The following is a 15,341-nucleotide window of genomic DNA, read 5'->3' as shown; positions in this document are numbered from 1 at the left end:
TGAAGCATTATCCTAAGAAGTGGAGTGGATATCCTTTTTGATTTTTTTCACTCTTTCAAGTCTCTTTTGACTGATAGTGTGATGGCAGGCTCAGCAAAACATAGCCAAAGTAGATGTCCCAGTGTCCAATCCAATTACCCTGAAGATGTATGATTCCTGAATTGGTATGTCCCTGTTTATTGGCATCACTTTGCATTCTCTGACAGTAGGGCAAGGGGAACACTTTGGTGCATCAGATTGAATCTTCAACAACTCAGTTTACTACTAGGGACGGGTTATTTTCCACCACCACCTGTGTGCTCTGGTAGTGGACAAAGGATTGATGGGATAACAAGGACTGCCAGAAAAAACAGTGAACGTTCGGGGTATGTGGTGAATAGGAGACTCTTCCAGAAAAGTTAATGCCTATAAGTGCAATTACTCCTGGGTCAGTAGTGTACCATGTCTGTTATTTCTGTGAAATATTCCCAAATGCCTTGTGCAGAGCCCTGGACTCAGTTCTAACTTAATATAGTGCTCTGCAAATGCACGCAAGTTTCACCTAATACAGTGCTCTGTCCAGACTTCACACCCAATACAATGCACTGTAAATGCTCAGAGTTAACACCCAAGGCAGTGCTCTTGCACATGTTTAAAGTTCACACCCAATACTGATCACTTAAATGTTCGCAGTTTTGTTTTTTTAAAATGATATTTGTTAAGCACTTACTATGTGTCAGGCCACAGTAGTAAGCACTGGGGTAGATCCAAGCTAATGAGGTGGAACACAGTCCATATCCCACCTGGGGTTTGTAATCTTAATCCCCATTTTGCAGACAAGGTAATTAAGGCACAGAGAAGTGAAGTGACTTGTCCAAGGTAATACAGCAGACAAGTAGGAGAACTGGGATTAGAACTCAAATCCTTCTGACTCCCAGACTAATGCTGTATTCCCTATACAACACGGTGCATACTCAGTGCAGTGCTCTGCACATTGTATTCATTTAGTGTGGTATTCTCTTCACAGGCTGTGCTTAGCACAGTGTTTTGCACACAGTAGAGGCTCAGTTCAGTGATCTGTATATACATAGGAGTTGCTGAAGATGGTAATGTTTGACCACCAAAGCTTTTATCACAACTGTGTAAATTCTGGATGAAGGCCTTATCTTATGCTGTCACGTTGTCTCTGACCCGTAGCAACACCATGGCCACATCTCCAAGCGCTTAGTACAGTGCTCTGCACACAGTAAGCGCTCAATAAGTACGGTTGAATGAATGGCTCCCAGAACGCCCCACCTCCATCTGCCATCATTCTGGTAGTGTGTCCATAGTGTTTTCTTGGTAAAAATACAGAAGTTGTTTACCATTGCCTCCTTCCTCGTGGTCAGCTTGTCTCTCCACCCTCCACTCTCTCCCATGCCGCTGCTGCCCAGCACGGGTGAATTTTGACTTGTAGCAGATTTTCTTCCACTCGCTAGCCCCTGCCCAAGCTAGGAATGGAATGGGTAGGCCTCTGCTTGACTCTTCCTCCCATAGTCGAGACTGGTAGAGTACTGGAAATTCCCCAGGTGCTGCCCTGAGTGGGGCTGGGGGAAGGAGTGAGGGGTTAATACTGCCTTTTACCCATGGTTGCTATTGTTAAGAATTTTTGCTTTCGAAGGAAGAAACCAAATTTGTGTGCCAGGTAGGTTGAGTGGGTTTACTCTCCCCGCTCCCGACCCTTCAAAGGGTTACCATAGGCACATCTCCCCCTAGAGACCTTCCCTGACTAAACCCGTGGCTCAGTGGAAAGAGCACGGGCTTTGGAGTCAAAGGTCGTGGGTTCAAATCCCGGCTCCACCAATTGTCAGCTGTGTGACTTCGGGCAAGTCACTTAACTTCTCTGTGCCTCAGTTACCTCATCTGTAAAATGGGGATTAAGATGGTGAGCCCCCCGTGGGACAACCTGATCACCTTGTAACCTCCCTAGTGCTTAGAACAGCACTTTGCACATAGTAAGCACTTAATAAATAAATAAATAATTAAATAAATAAATAAATAATTAAATCCACTTTTCCTCCTCTTCCTTCTGCATGGCCTTGACATGTTCCCTTTATTCATGCCCACTCCCAACCCAATATGTACATATCTGTATTTTAGGGGGAAGCAGTATGGCCTAGTGGATAAAGAACGGGCCTGGGGGTCAGAAGGAGCTTGCTTCGAATCCCTACTCTGCCACTTGTCTGCTGTGTGACCTTGGGCAAGTCATTTCACTTCTCTGTGCCTCAGTCACCTCATCAGTAAAATGGGGATTAAGACTGTGAGCCCTGTCGGGAAAAGGCACCATAGCCAAGCCTATTATTTTGTATCTACTCTAGTGCTTAGTAAAGTGTCTGGCATTTAGTAAGCCCTTAAATGCCACAATTATTATTATTATTATTATGATTAATAATTTATTGATATTAATGTCTTTCTCCACCTGTGGATTGTACACTTACTGGAGGTAGGGAATATGTCTGTAATATAGTGTTATATTGTACTCTTCCAAGCACTTTAATTATAATGATAATAATAATATTAGTAATAATCAATCAATCAATCAATCGTATTTATTGAGCGCTTACTATGTGCAGAGCACTGTACTAAGCGCTTGGGAAGTACAAATTGGCAACACATAGAGACAGTCCCTACCCAACAGTGGGCTCACAGTCTAAAAGACTGTCCTACTTGGACTGTGAGTCCCATGTAAGACAGGGACTATGGCCGACCTGATTAACTTGTATCTACCCCTGTGCTAAGAACAGTACTTAACCAATAGTAAGTGCTCAAATAATGAAGATATTTGTTAAGAGCTTACCATGTGCCAGGCACTATACTAAGTGCTGGGGTGGATACAAGCAAATCAAGTTGGGCACAGTTTGTGTCCCATGTGGGGTTCACAGACTCAAGCCCCATTTTACAGATTAGGTAATTGAGGCACAGAGGAGGGAAGTGACTTGCCCAGGGTCACACAGCAGACAAGTGGCAGAGGCAAAATTAGAACCCATGACCTTCTGATTCCTAGGCCCGTGCTCTGTCAACTACATCATGCTGTTTCTCTGCACACAGCAAGCGCTCAATAAATATGACTGAGTGACCTGACTGCACAGATACCTAGCCGGTTCCTGAAATAATTTTTACTGGGAAAAATAGACGAGTCAGCAAGGCTCTGCTACTCCTCCTCCTCCAATCTGTTTTCTGGCTTCAGTTCATTCTGCTTTCCCCAGCATAGCTCCTTCTACCCCAACCTTATTTCTGTCCCCTTCCCCCAGGCCCCCTCTTCTCACTCTCCTGGCTTCACTTCACAGACTAATTCTGGGAAGAAACTGACTCATTTGCTGTATAGTCTGCTAGAAAGACTTTCATCTCTTGGCTTCAGGTCCTGGGGGGGAGATTTACTGAAACTCATTACCTGGTGGAGTCTGCATTGGGCTGGCTTCCCCAGACCTTTTCAGCCTTGTTTCCCGAGGATAGATGTGCCTGTCCCAGAAACCTCAATTACAGGTGGCAGGAGGTAGCAGTTTGGGGAAGTTTCATCGTCAATATGGCATCTGTCGGGAGGCGGAGAATGTGCCAGGCTTAGATGTGTGAGGAGTGCCAAGCTTGGATTTCCGTCAGGAGAAGATTGATGCTTTCTTTGTGCTATCAGGGGTGGAGAATGCCATCCCTACATTTACAGTAAAGTAGTATTTCTTAAGCGCTTACTCTGTGCCGGGCACTGGGGGCTGGGGTAGATACAAGCAAATCGGGCTAGACACAGTCCCTGCCCAACGTGGGGCTCACAGTCTTAATCCCCATTTTATGGAGGAGGTAATTGAGGGATAAAGAAGTGAAACGACTTGCCCAAGGTCACACAAAGGACAAGTGGCAGAGCTGGGATTAGCCCCGTGTGGGCAGGGATTATCTCTCTTTATTGCTGAATTATACTTTCCAATAAGTACTCAATAAATACGGTTGAATGAATTTAATGAATGAACCCAGGCCCGAACTCTATCCACTAGGCCGTGCCTCTTCTCAAGTAAAACTCCATCTTTGTTATTCATAATTGCCTGCTAATAAAGCACAAATGAATATTTGAAATCATTTTGGTACTGCTCTCTTCTCTGGCTTCGTGGCCAGGGATAATGAATTGATCTTGTCTTCCTGCTCATCTGTTTCTAGCAGGATTGGACTAGCTCCACAGACCAGTAGGTTGGGGGTTAGGTTTCTGTGAGACTTCAGGTACGTTACTAATTAATAATGATAACTGTGCTATTTGTTAAGCATTTACTAAGCACTGTGGTAGATGCAAGGCGATCAGATTAGACATATTGTCTATCCCACATGGAGCTCGCAGTCTGAGTAGAAGGGAGAATATTTTTCAGGTCTCCCTGTCAGAGAAGCATGAGAATCAGCATGGCCTTGTGCATAGACCACAGGCCTGGGAATCAGAGGACCTGAGTTCTAATCTCGGCTCCGCCACTTGTCTGCTGTGTGATCTCGGGCAAGTTACTTAACTTGTCTGGGCTTCAGTTACCACATATATAAAATAGGGATTAAGACTGCAAGCCCCATGTGGGACAGGGACCTGATTAATGTATGTCTTTCCCAGAGTTTAATTCAGTGCCTGGCATGTAGTAAGCACTTAACAAATACCATAAAAACAAAAAACAAAAAAATGTTAGACTTTGGGAGCATCCAACATGGGCTTCTCTTACTCAACAAATGTAAAGCTAAAACGGTGATTATCAATCATTCGTATTTACTGGACATTTACCATGTCCAGAGCACTGTACTAAGGCTTGGGTGAGTACAGTAGAATGGAGTTGGTAGACACATTTTTTGCCCACATTGAGCTTACAGTCTAGAAGGAAAGTGACAGTCAGTGCTGGCTGGAGACATACACACTGTGGTGTCCTGGTGCCCCGAGAGAAATGAGGCCAGCCCCCAATTTCCCCAAGGAGCTCAGTGCCCCTTTCCTCCCACCCTCAAGCCCCATGTAGCCCCCAAATGTTGAGAAGGGCTAGAGGATTCTTAGGCTAATTTAAGTAACCTATTCCAGGACACAACTGGAACCACTTCCTCCTTCTGCTCTACCCCCCTCCATGCCCCGCAGCACTTGTGTATATATGTACATATTTATTATTCTATTTATTTTATTAATGATGTATACATATACCTATAATCTATTTATATTGATGCTATTGTTGCCTGTTTACTAGTTTTGTTGTCTTGTTTCCCACCTTCTAGACTGTGAGCCCATTGTTGGGTAGGGATTGTCTCTGTTGCTGAATTGTACTTTCCAAGAAGTTAGTACAGTGCTCTGCACTCAGTAAGTACTCTATAAGTATGACTGAATTAATGAATGAATGAACCATAAGTTGATAGGTTGACTTTCATACTCAGAGAAGTCGCCACTGATGGAGAAATTCATCTTTGAGTGCATATGTTGCCAGCTTGTACTTCCCAAGTGCTTTGTACAGTGCTCTGCACACAGTAAGCGCTCAATAAATACAATTGAATGAATGAATGAATGAATGAAAAGGCCAGCAGGGGATCAACCAATGCTATTGGTTGAGCACTTGCTGTGTGCAGAGCACAGTAGTAAGCGTTTGGGAGAGGATAATACAACAGCGTTGGGAGACATGTTCCCTGTCCACAGAGAGCTCAAAGTCTAGATAGGGAGACAGATATCAACATCAGTAAAAAGACTAGGGACATGTAAATGAGTGCTCTGAGGATGAAGGTGGGGAGATTATCAAGTGCCTGAAGGGTATGGGTTCAAGTGCATAGGCCACACACAAGCGCTTAGTACAGTGCTCTGCACACAGTAAGTGCTCAATAAATATAATTGAATGAAATGAATAAATAGGGGAAAAGAAGGTTAGTTTGGAGAAGGCCTCTTGGAGGAGATGTGATTTCAATGAGGCTTTGAAGGTAAGGAGAGTGGTGGTCTTCTGTATATGGAAAGGGAGTTCAGAGAGTCACAATTGCAACCACATCAGGCATACAAAAAGGTTGCCTCTTTTTATGTTGTTCTGCTTAATTTTTGTAGCACTAGGCGCTGTTTTTCTTTTGCCTCCAAATCTCTCCACACAAAGCTTTTGCCCAAAGAGAGCCATTCCTTTCTGCCTTCAGCAAGTAAAAACCATTGTTCAGCTGAGAAGCAGCATTGTCTGAAGTTTTTTTTACTGTGTCCTTAAAACAAGCTAGCACATTTATTGCTGATGTACTTATCAATTTTCTGTGTCTATGTGTGCTTCTTTTTGTGTACACATATCCATTTTTCTGTCTTTCTCCTATCTGTAATTTTTGTCAGTTCGGTTTAAGGCATTTGTTAAGTGCTTAATTTTTGCCAGGCATTGTACTAAGTGTTTGTTGGGACTGTAGTAGAAGAACAGAGAGATAAGGTAGGAGGAGGTTGATTGAATGCTTCAGAGCCAATGGTAAGGAGTTTCTGTTTGATGTGGTGTTAGATGGGCAACCTCTGGAGATTCTTGAGGAGTGGGGAGACATGGCCTAAACTGTTTTTAGAAAAATGAACTAGGCAGCAGAGCGAAGTATTGACTGGAAGGGGGAGAGACGGGAGGCAGGGGGGTCAGCAAGGAGGCTGATGGGGTAGTCAAGGCAGGATAGGATAAATGCTTGGATTAACATGGTAGCAGTTTGGATGGAGTGGAAAAGGTGGATTTTAGCGATGTTTTGAAGGTGTTGAACTGACAGAATTTGGTGACAGATTGGTTATGTGGGTTGAATGAGAGAAGTGAGTCAAGGATGATGCCAAGTTTACGGGCTTATAACACAGGGAGGATGGTGGGGCTATCTACAGGGTTGAGAAAGACAGGGAAGACAGGGTTTGGGTGGGAAGATAAGGAATTCTGTTTTGCACATGTTTAGTTTGAGTTGTGTGAGGGACATCCAGGTAAAGATGTCCTGAGGGCAGGAGGAAATGTGAAACTCAAAAGAAGGAGAGAGGTTGGAGCTGGGAATCATCTGCATAGAGATAGTAGCTGAAGCCATGGGAGTGAATGAGTACTCCAGTAATAATAATAATGATGGTATTTGTTAAGCACTTATATGTGCCAGGCACTGAGCTAAGTGCTGGAGGCGGATACAAGCAAATAAGGTTGGACACTGTCCCTGTCCCATGTTGGGCTCACAGTTGCTGAGAGAGTGGGTGTAGGTGGAGAATGGAAGGGGACCCAGAACTAAACCTTGAGGGACCCCCAGGATCAGAGTGTGGGAGGCAAAGGAGGAGCCAGAGGAGAGAGTGAGAAGGAGCTCTCAGAGAGCTAGGAGGAGAACTAGGAGGGCACCTAGAGGGCGGTCTAGTGAGGAGTTTTTTTTTATAGGAGAGGGGAGACATGATCACAAATGAAAGCTGTAGGAATGAAGCCACTGGAAAGCGGGCGATTGAAGATGACAGTCAAGGAGAGAAGAAAGGAGGGAACTAGCATTTTAATAAGGTATGAAGTGATGGGGTCAGTAGCACGGGGTTGAGGTAAGAAGCAGCATGTCTTAGTGGAAAGAGCATGGGTTTGGGAGTGTGAGGTCATGGGGTCTAATCCTGACTCTGCCGCTTGTCAGCTGTATGACCTTGGGCAAGTTACTTAACTTATCTGTGCCTCAGTTCCCTCATCTGTAAAATGGGGATGAAGACTGTGAGCCCAACGTGGGACAATCTGATTACCTTGTATCTACCCCAGCTCTTAGAACAGTGTTTGGCACATAGTAAGCGCTTTACAAATACCAACATTATTATTTATTTATTATTTAGAGAGGAGGCAAGAGATCTCTTCTGGAAATACCACTGGAGATATTGGGAGGGTCAAAGAAAGAGAAGAAGAGACGGGGTCTGCAGAGGAGCAAGGGAGAATTTAGGGAGATCATACCTGGTGATTTCAATTTTGTTAATAAGGTATGTACCCAGATCATAAGAGCCAGCTTTTAATAACTATTATTATTATTATTATTATTATTATTGAGATTGTGGGGGTGAGGGGACAGGGAGTTAAATGTCTGGAACAGCTGGAAGGGGCAGTGGATATTGGGTTGAATTATGAAGGAAAAGTAATGTCAATCAGAGGAGACTTCTAGACTGTGAGCCCACTGTTGGGTAGGGACCGTCTCTATATGTTGCCAACTTGTACTTCCCAAGCGCTTAGTACAGTGCTCTGCACACAGTAACCACTCAGTAAATACGATTGAATGAATGAATGAATGAGAGGACAACATTGAAGCAGGCAAGAATGAATAAGGCAGATAAAATCAGGCATGTCTGGATTTCTGCCAACAGCTTTCCGCAGCTTGAGCACATGTTGGTCAACAGACCAACATCTCTGAATCTGTCTTTCCATACTTATTCCCCAGTCCACAGCCAAAATCTGATCATCTCTGACCTGGGCTATTACAACTGACCACTTCTGCTCTGGGTTTTCCATCTTCAGTCCTGCCCTCCTGTCATGATACTACAAAACCTCTGCCAATCTGCTTCTCTTTTCAACCTTTTTCCCATAGTACATCATCCTCCTTTTGGAAAAGGATCAAGAACCCTTCCATCTTCTTTCCAGATCCATCTATGGGTCACCAGGCTATCTCACTTCTCTTACCTCTGCAGAAGTGCAGCATACAAAACCCCCCCCCCAAAACTTAAAAAAGATATAGCTATTCCCATCAGACAGGAAAGAAAATAATGTAGGCCAATTTGCATTCCTCCTCAAATATCATTAGGATTTTACTGAAACATTTTTTAGGTATTTTCAACTGGGAGGTTTTTTTATGCATTGGTAATAACTGGGTGAAGGAAATTTTGGTGTATTGATAGATTTTATTGTTCGAACTATTACTCTAATTAAAAAACATAAAAACAATATAAAATTTTATCTAGAAAGGAATTTAAAGTGGAGCAATTTAAAGACATCGGGAGTGTTCAAGTATGTTGATGACGTTAAATGGGCCAGAACATTTGTAAAATTAATTATTTTACAGTGACTGAATAGGACATATTTTACAACTTGGTTGTTGATTTATTTCTCTTACTACTTAAGATTGGTACTGTCAAGGGAATGAATAAATGGACCCTAGGTCCCTATCCATCAATGCGTTTCTCTAGCGCTTGTCCCCATATCACTTAGGCAGTCAGATGAGTTATTACATCAGGCGTGAGGAATAAGAAGGGGTAATCCTCCCAGTGAAGTGTAGCCTAGAAAATACTCAGATCAACAGCTCACTCTCAGGCACGGCTCCATCATTCCCACTCCCTCCTGGTTAGTTCAGTGCTTTGCACACGCAGGAAGCGCTCAATAAAATCAAATGATTGATCAATTGATTGGGAGGGTGCACAATATGCTCACCTTATGAAGGAAGCAAACTTCACGACTTCCATTCGGTTTATATCCTCTGTTTCCTCGTGGCTGAAGCGGCAGACCTCCCTCTCTGCCCACATATGTCTGTCCCTTGACCTTACCAATAATAAAAACCATAAATACAGATTCTAAGTGCTTCCTATGTGCCAAGCATTGTACTAAGTGCTGGGGTAGGTATAGGATAATCAGGTTAGACAGAGTCCCTGTTCCACAAGGAGGTCACAGTCTTATATATCTTCTGTCTGTTTTATGTGTGATGAAACTGAGGCGTGGAGAAGTTAAGTGATTTGCCCATACGGGAAGCAGCATGCCCTAGTGGATGGACCATGGGCCTGGTTGTCAGGAGGACCTGGGCTCTAATTCATGCTCTGCCACTTGTCTGCTGTGTAATCTTGGGCAAGTCATTTTACATCTTTGTGCCTCAGTTACCTCTTCCGTAAAATAGGGATTGAGACTGTGAACCCCATGGGGGACAGGGACTGTGGCCAACCTCATTAGCTTGTATCTACGCTGATGCTTAGTACAGTGCCTGGAAAATAGTAAACACTTAACAAACACCGCAATTATTATTGTTAGTGTTATGTTCTTTGAGGGCAGATATTAAGTCTACCAACTGTATTGTATTGCTGTCTCCCAGGTGCTTAGTACAGTGCTCTAAACTCAGTAAGCTCTCAATTAATATCTTTGATTGAGTGATTCTGAGGGTGTGTGAAGGTTTTTTGGTAGTCATGGAATGTTACTGGCAATCCTTTTCTTGGTGCTTTCTCACAGAACTTGTCCCTTGCTGCATTTTGCATTTGTAACCCAGAATGCTTGGTGCCCCTGTTGTTTCTTTGTTTGTGGTGTGATCTCTTCAAAGTCTCTCTTCTAAGGCGGACACCTCATTTTTAATTGCTGATTCCCGGCTGGCCTGTCTTCTGCTGCTCTCTCTCAATTCCACCCTCATAGGCCAAATCATTGAGGTTTTGTTTTCTTGTCTCTTTAAAGCTTTTTCACTGGCCACCCTATTTACAGCTTCCCCGCTACAACTCAGCTAGACAGTGCTTTCATTTTCCTGCTGTTCATCATTCAGCTCCACATCCTACCCATTGCAAAGGTGCAATGGTGGCTTTAGTAGTGATTAATATTGTGATACCTGTTAAATGCTTACTATGTGCCAAGTACTGCACTAAATGCTAGGGTAGATACAAGGTGATCAGCTGGAGCACACCCCCTAACCCTCACGGGTCTCACAACCTAACTAGCAAGGAGTAGGATTTAATTCACATTTGACAGATGAGGAGTTTATTGTGCTAATGGTTAAGTGCTTACTATGTGCCAGGTGCTGTTCTAAGCACTGGGTTAGATACAAGCCAATCGGGTTGGACTCAGTCCCTGTCCCACCTCAGGCTCACTGTCTTAATCCCCGTTTTCCAGATAAGGAAACTGAGGCAGAGAGAAGTGAAGTACCTTGCCCAAGGCCACACAACAGTCAAGAGAGGGAGCTAGTATTAGAACATAGGTTCTGTGATCCCAGGCCCCTGGTTTTTCTACTAGGTCAAACTTCTGCTCAAGTGATAAGCATCACTTTTATGCTAAGGACCTTAAGTGCATTCCAGGAACTTTTAACGGATCAATCAGTCAGTCATTTGTATTTATTGAGCCCTTGCTGTGTAGAGAACTGTACTAAGCACTTGGGAGAATACACTATAACAATATAACAGTCACATCCCCTGCCCACAAGAGCTTACAGTCTAGATGGGGAGACAGACATTAATATAAATAAATAAATTACAGATATGTATATAAGTGCTGTGGGCCAGGGAAAGAGGATGAATAAAGGAAGCCAGCTAGAGTGATGCAGAAGGGAGTGGGAGAAGAGGAAAAGAGGGCTTAGTCAGGGAAGGCCTCTTGGCACGGTGCCTTGCAGTACTGGGTCATTGAGAAAATTGTGGTTGATGTAGAATATAAGCTCCTCTTCTAGGCTCTAAGTTCCCTGTGGGCAGGGATCTTGTCTCCCGACTCTCTTGGTACATTGCTCTACACACAGTAAGCACTAAATAAATGCTACTGATCGATTAATGAAGCTGAGGAGAAAGAATCCCTATTTCTCCATTCAGAAGCTGATCAACCCAAATGGAGTTTATTCCACTCTGCATCTCGTGGCAGGACTATTGAGGTTTGTCGGAGAGGGACTAGCTGGACTGCAAGGGCACGTGTCTGTTTATTGTTGTATTGCACGTTTCCAAGTGCTTAGTACAGTGCTCTGTGTAGAGAAAGCACTTAATAAATACAATTGAATGAATGAGTAAATCAATCAATCAATCAGTCAATCAATCAATCGTATTTATTGAGCGCTTACTATGTGCAGAGCACTGTACTAAGCGCTTGGGAAGTACAAATTGGCAACACATAGAGACAGTCCCTACCCAACAGTGGGCTCACAGTCTAAAAGGGGGAGACAGAGAACAGAACCAAACATACCAACAAAATAAAATAAATAGGATAGAAATGTACAAGTAAAATAAACAAATAAATAAATAAATAAATAGAGTAATAAATATGTACAACCATATATACATATATACAGGTGCTGTGGGGAAGGGAAGGAGGTAAGATGGGGGGATGGAGAGGGGGACGAGGGGGAGAGGAAGGAAGGGGCTCAGTCTGGGAAGGCCTCCTGGAGGAGGTGGGCTCTCAGCAGGGCCTTGAAGGGAGGAAGAGAGCTAGCTTGGCAGAGGGGCAGAGGGAGGGCATTCCAGGCCCGGGGGATGACGTGGGCCGGGGGTCGACGGCGGGACAGGCGAGAACGAGGTACAGTGAGGAGATTAGCGGTGGAGGAGCGGAGGTTGCGGGCTGGGCAGTAGAAGGAGAGAAGGGAGGTGAGGTAGGAGGGGGGAAGGTGATGGAGAGCCTTGAAGCCCAGGGTGAGGAGTTTCTGCCTGATGCGCAGATTGATTGGTAGCCACTGGAGATTTTTGAGGAGGGGAGTAATATGCCCAGAGCGTTTCTGGACAAAGATAATCCGGGCAGCAGCATGAAGTATGGATTGAAGTGGAGAGAGACACGAGGATGGGAGATCAGAGAGAAGGCTGGTGCAGTAGTCGAGACGGGATAGGATGAGAGCTTGAATGAGCAGGGTAGCAGTTTGGATGGAGAGGAAAGGGCGGATCTTGGCAATGTTGCGGAGCTGAGACCGGCAGGTTTTGGTGACGGCTTGGATGTGAGGGGTGAATGAGAGAGCGGAGTCGAGGATGACACCAAGTTTGCGGGCTTGTGAGACGGGAAGGATGGTAGTGCCGTCAACAGAGATGGGAAAGTCAGGGAGAGGACAAGGTTTGGGAGGGAAGACAAGGAGCTCAGTCTTCAACATGTTGAGCTTTAGGTGGCGGGCGGACATCCAGATGGAGATGTCCTGAAGGCAGGAGGAGATGCGAGCCTGGAGGGAGGGGGAGAGAGCAGGGGCAGAGATGTAGATCTGGGTGTCATCAGCGTAGAGATGATAGTTGAAGCCGTGGGAGCGAATGAGGTCACCAAGGGAGTGAGTGTAGATTGAGAACAGAAGGGGACCAAGCACTGAACCTTGGGGAACCCCCACAGTAAGAGGATGGGAGGGGGAGGAGAGATAAGAGGAGAACCAGGAGAGGATGGAGACTGTGAAGCCAAGGTCAGATAGCGTGTTGAGGAGAAGGGGGTGGTCCACAGTGTCAAAGGCAGCTGAGAGGTCGAGGAGGATTAGGACAGAATATGAGCCGTTGGATTTGGCAAGCAGGAGGTCATTGGTGACCTTTGAGAGGGCAGTTTCCGTGGAATGAAGGGGATGGAAGCCAGACTGGAGGGGGTCGAGGAGAGAGTTGTTGTTGAGGAATTCTAGGCAGCGCGTGTAGACAACTCGTTCAAGGAGTTTGGAAAGGAATGGTAGGAGGGATATGGGACGATAACTAGAAGGTGAGGTGGGGTCAAGAGAGGGTTTTTTTAGGATGGGAGAGACATGGGCATGTTTGAAGGCAGAGGGGAAGGAACCAGTGGAGAGTGAGCGGTTGAAGTAAATAGGTTCATTAGTGCCTGCAACTCTATCAGCTCCAGGCCCCACCCATCCAGAAAGCCCCCCTGGAAGAGGAAGGCAAAGCAGAAGGAATCCCAAAGTCCTACAGCGTGGCTCAGTGGAAAAAGCCCGGGCTTGGGAGGCAGAGGTCATGGGTTCTAATCCCAGCTCCGCCACTTGTCAGCTGTGTGACTTTGGGCAAGTCACTTAAATTCTCTGGGCCTCAGTTCCCTCATCTGTAAAAGGCTGTGAGCCCCATGTGGGACAACCTGATTACTTTGTATCCCCCCCAGCTCTTAGAACAGTGCTTGGCACATAGTAAGCACTTAACAAATACCGTCATTATTATTATTATTGTTATGTTATTACTGGGTCCAGAACCTGCAGGCTTCTCTTTCTTGCTACGCATTCCCTTCCCTGCCCTAAGCAATCAACCCATCAATCGTATTCATTGAAGCCCTACTGAGAGATCACCTCCTCCAGAAGGCCTTCCCAAACTGAGCCCCCTCTTTCCTCTTCCCCTCCCCATCTCCCCCGCCCAACCTCCTTCCCCTCCTGTCACACGTCGTCTGGGGACAGGTTCGTTCAGGAGAGAGAGAGACAGACAGACAGAGAGAGACAGAGAGAGACAGAGACACACTGGGGATGGAAAACCTGAGTTTTACATAAAATATATTCCGCGAGGCGAATTGAATTATTAAGTTGTTTAGGCGCAATGGATTGAGCTTCCCCTTTTGGGAGGAATGTAATCAGTTAGCAATATTCGAGCTTCCCTAACGGGAGGAACACAATCATACATTAATCATGCATGGGTGAGCCAGCTAGCTCTCACCCATGTGCACTTCCCACTCGGGAAGAATTCACTTACTTTTCCACATGAGAGGAATTCATTCCATTACCCGTGCACATGGTGGGCATCTAGCTCTCACCATGTGCCCTCCCTACATGGGAGGAATCCACTCAGGATTCCCATCAGCAGCAGGGCACCTGGGTCCCACCCACGAGACACTCACCTGTCCCGCGGCCCTTGACTCAGTGTGTTGGTTCTGGTTGCAGAATGGGCATCTGGCCTTCTGGGCAGAGAGAGGCACGTGGGCTGCTGCTGCTGCAGCGGCTGCTCCTCCTGCCGCTGCATGTCTCGGTGTTCTGACCCCAAAGGTCAGAGGCTACAGGTATTTATCGCCTGTGCTCCTAGGCCATTCCAGCGTCCAGCCTCCGTCTATCCAGTCTCTGCCCTCCCCCCTGCGCCATACCTAATTTGATTGGCATGGCGGCAAGGGACACCTTCTGTATTCCTGGCTTGGGCTTCCAATCTAGCAGTATTGGTTGTGGGGGCGGTATCCCACCCTCGCTTCCGAGTTCCGCCTGCTGGCTCAGGTGGTCACGAGACAGTATTTGACCTTGAGATGGCCAGTACCCCAGGGTCACCTTGGGACACCTCCCCACAGCACCTGAATATATTTAGTATATATTCAGTACAGATTTATTACTCTATTTTACATGTACATATTTACTATTCTATTTATTTTGTTAATGATGTGCATCTAGCTTTACTTCTATTTATTCTGATGACTTGACACCTGTCCACATGTTTTGTTTTGTTGTCTGTCTCCCCTTTCTAGACTGCGAGCCCATTGTTGGGTAGGGACCGTCTCTATAAGTTGCCAACTTGTACTTCCCAAGTGCTTAGTACAGTGCTCTGCACACAGTAAGTGCTCAGTAAATATGATTGAATGAATGAATGAATTGAGTGCTTACTATCTGCAAAGCACTCTACTAAACATTTGGGAGAGTACAATATAGCAGTATAACAGAATTGGTAGACATGTACCCTGTCCACAATGAGCTTACAGTCCAGAGGGGAGCTGGGGATGATCTTTTTAAAGGTCAGTCAGTCAATCGTATTTATTGAACACTCACTGTGTGCAGTGCACTTTACTAAGTGGTTAGAGAGTGCAATATAACAGATACATTCC

At 45.3% G+C, this 15,341-nt stretch overlaps 1 protein-coding gene and 1 non-coding gene across 2 annotated transcripts in view; one reads left to right on the top strand and one right to left on the bottom strand.

The window, feature by feature from the left end:
* Positions 1-15,341, top strand: part of PRKN (parkin RBR E3 ubiquitin protein ligase) — an 857,446-nt gene that overhangs the window by 577,259 nt on the left and 264,846 nt on the right. The gene's annotated exons all lie outside the window — the stretch shown is intronic.
* Positions 1,428-1,565, bottom strand: LOC119924469. Its single transcript, XR_005449181.1, has one exon. It is a non-coding gene; the product is annotated as a small nucleolar RNA SNORA7 (small nucleolar RNA).

The sequence above is a fragment of the Tachyglossus aculeatus genome, chromosome 2 (genome assembly GCF_015852505.1).
Source record: "Tachyglossus aculeatus isolate mTacAcu1 chromosome 2, mTacAcu1.pri, whole genome shotgun sequence".
NCBI classification, from domain to species: domain Eukaryota; kingdom Metazoa; phylum Chordata; class Mammalia; order Monotremata; family Tachyglossidae; genus Tachyglossus; species Tachyglossus aculeatus.
The sequence above is the reverse complement of the archived record's forward strand: the minus strand, read 5'-3'. Positions and strand labels throughout refer to the sequence as shown.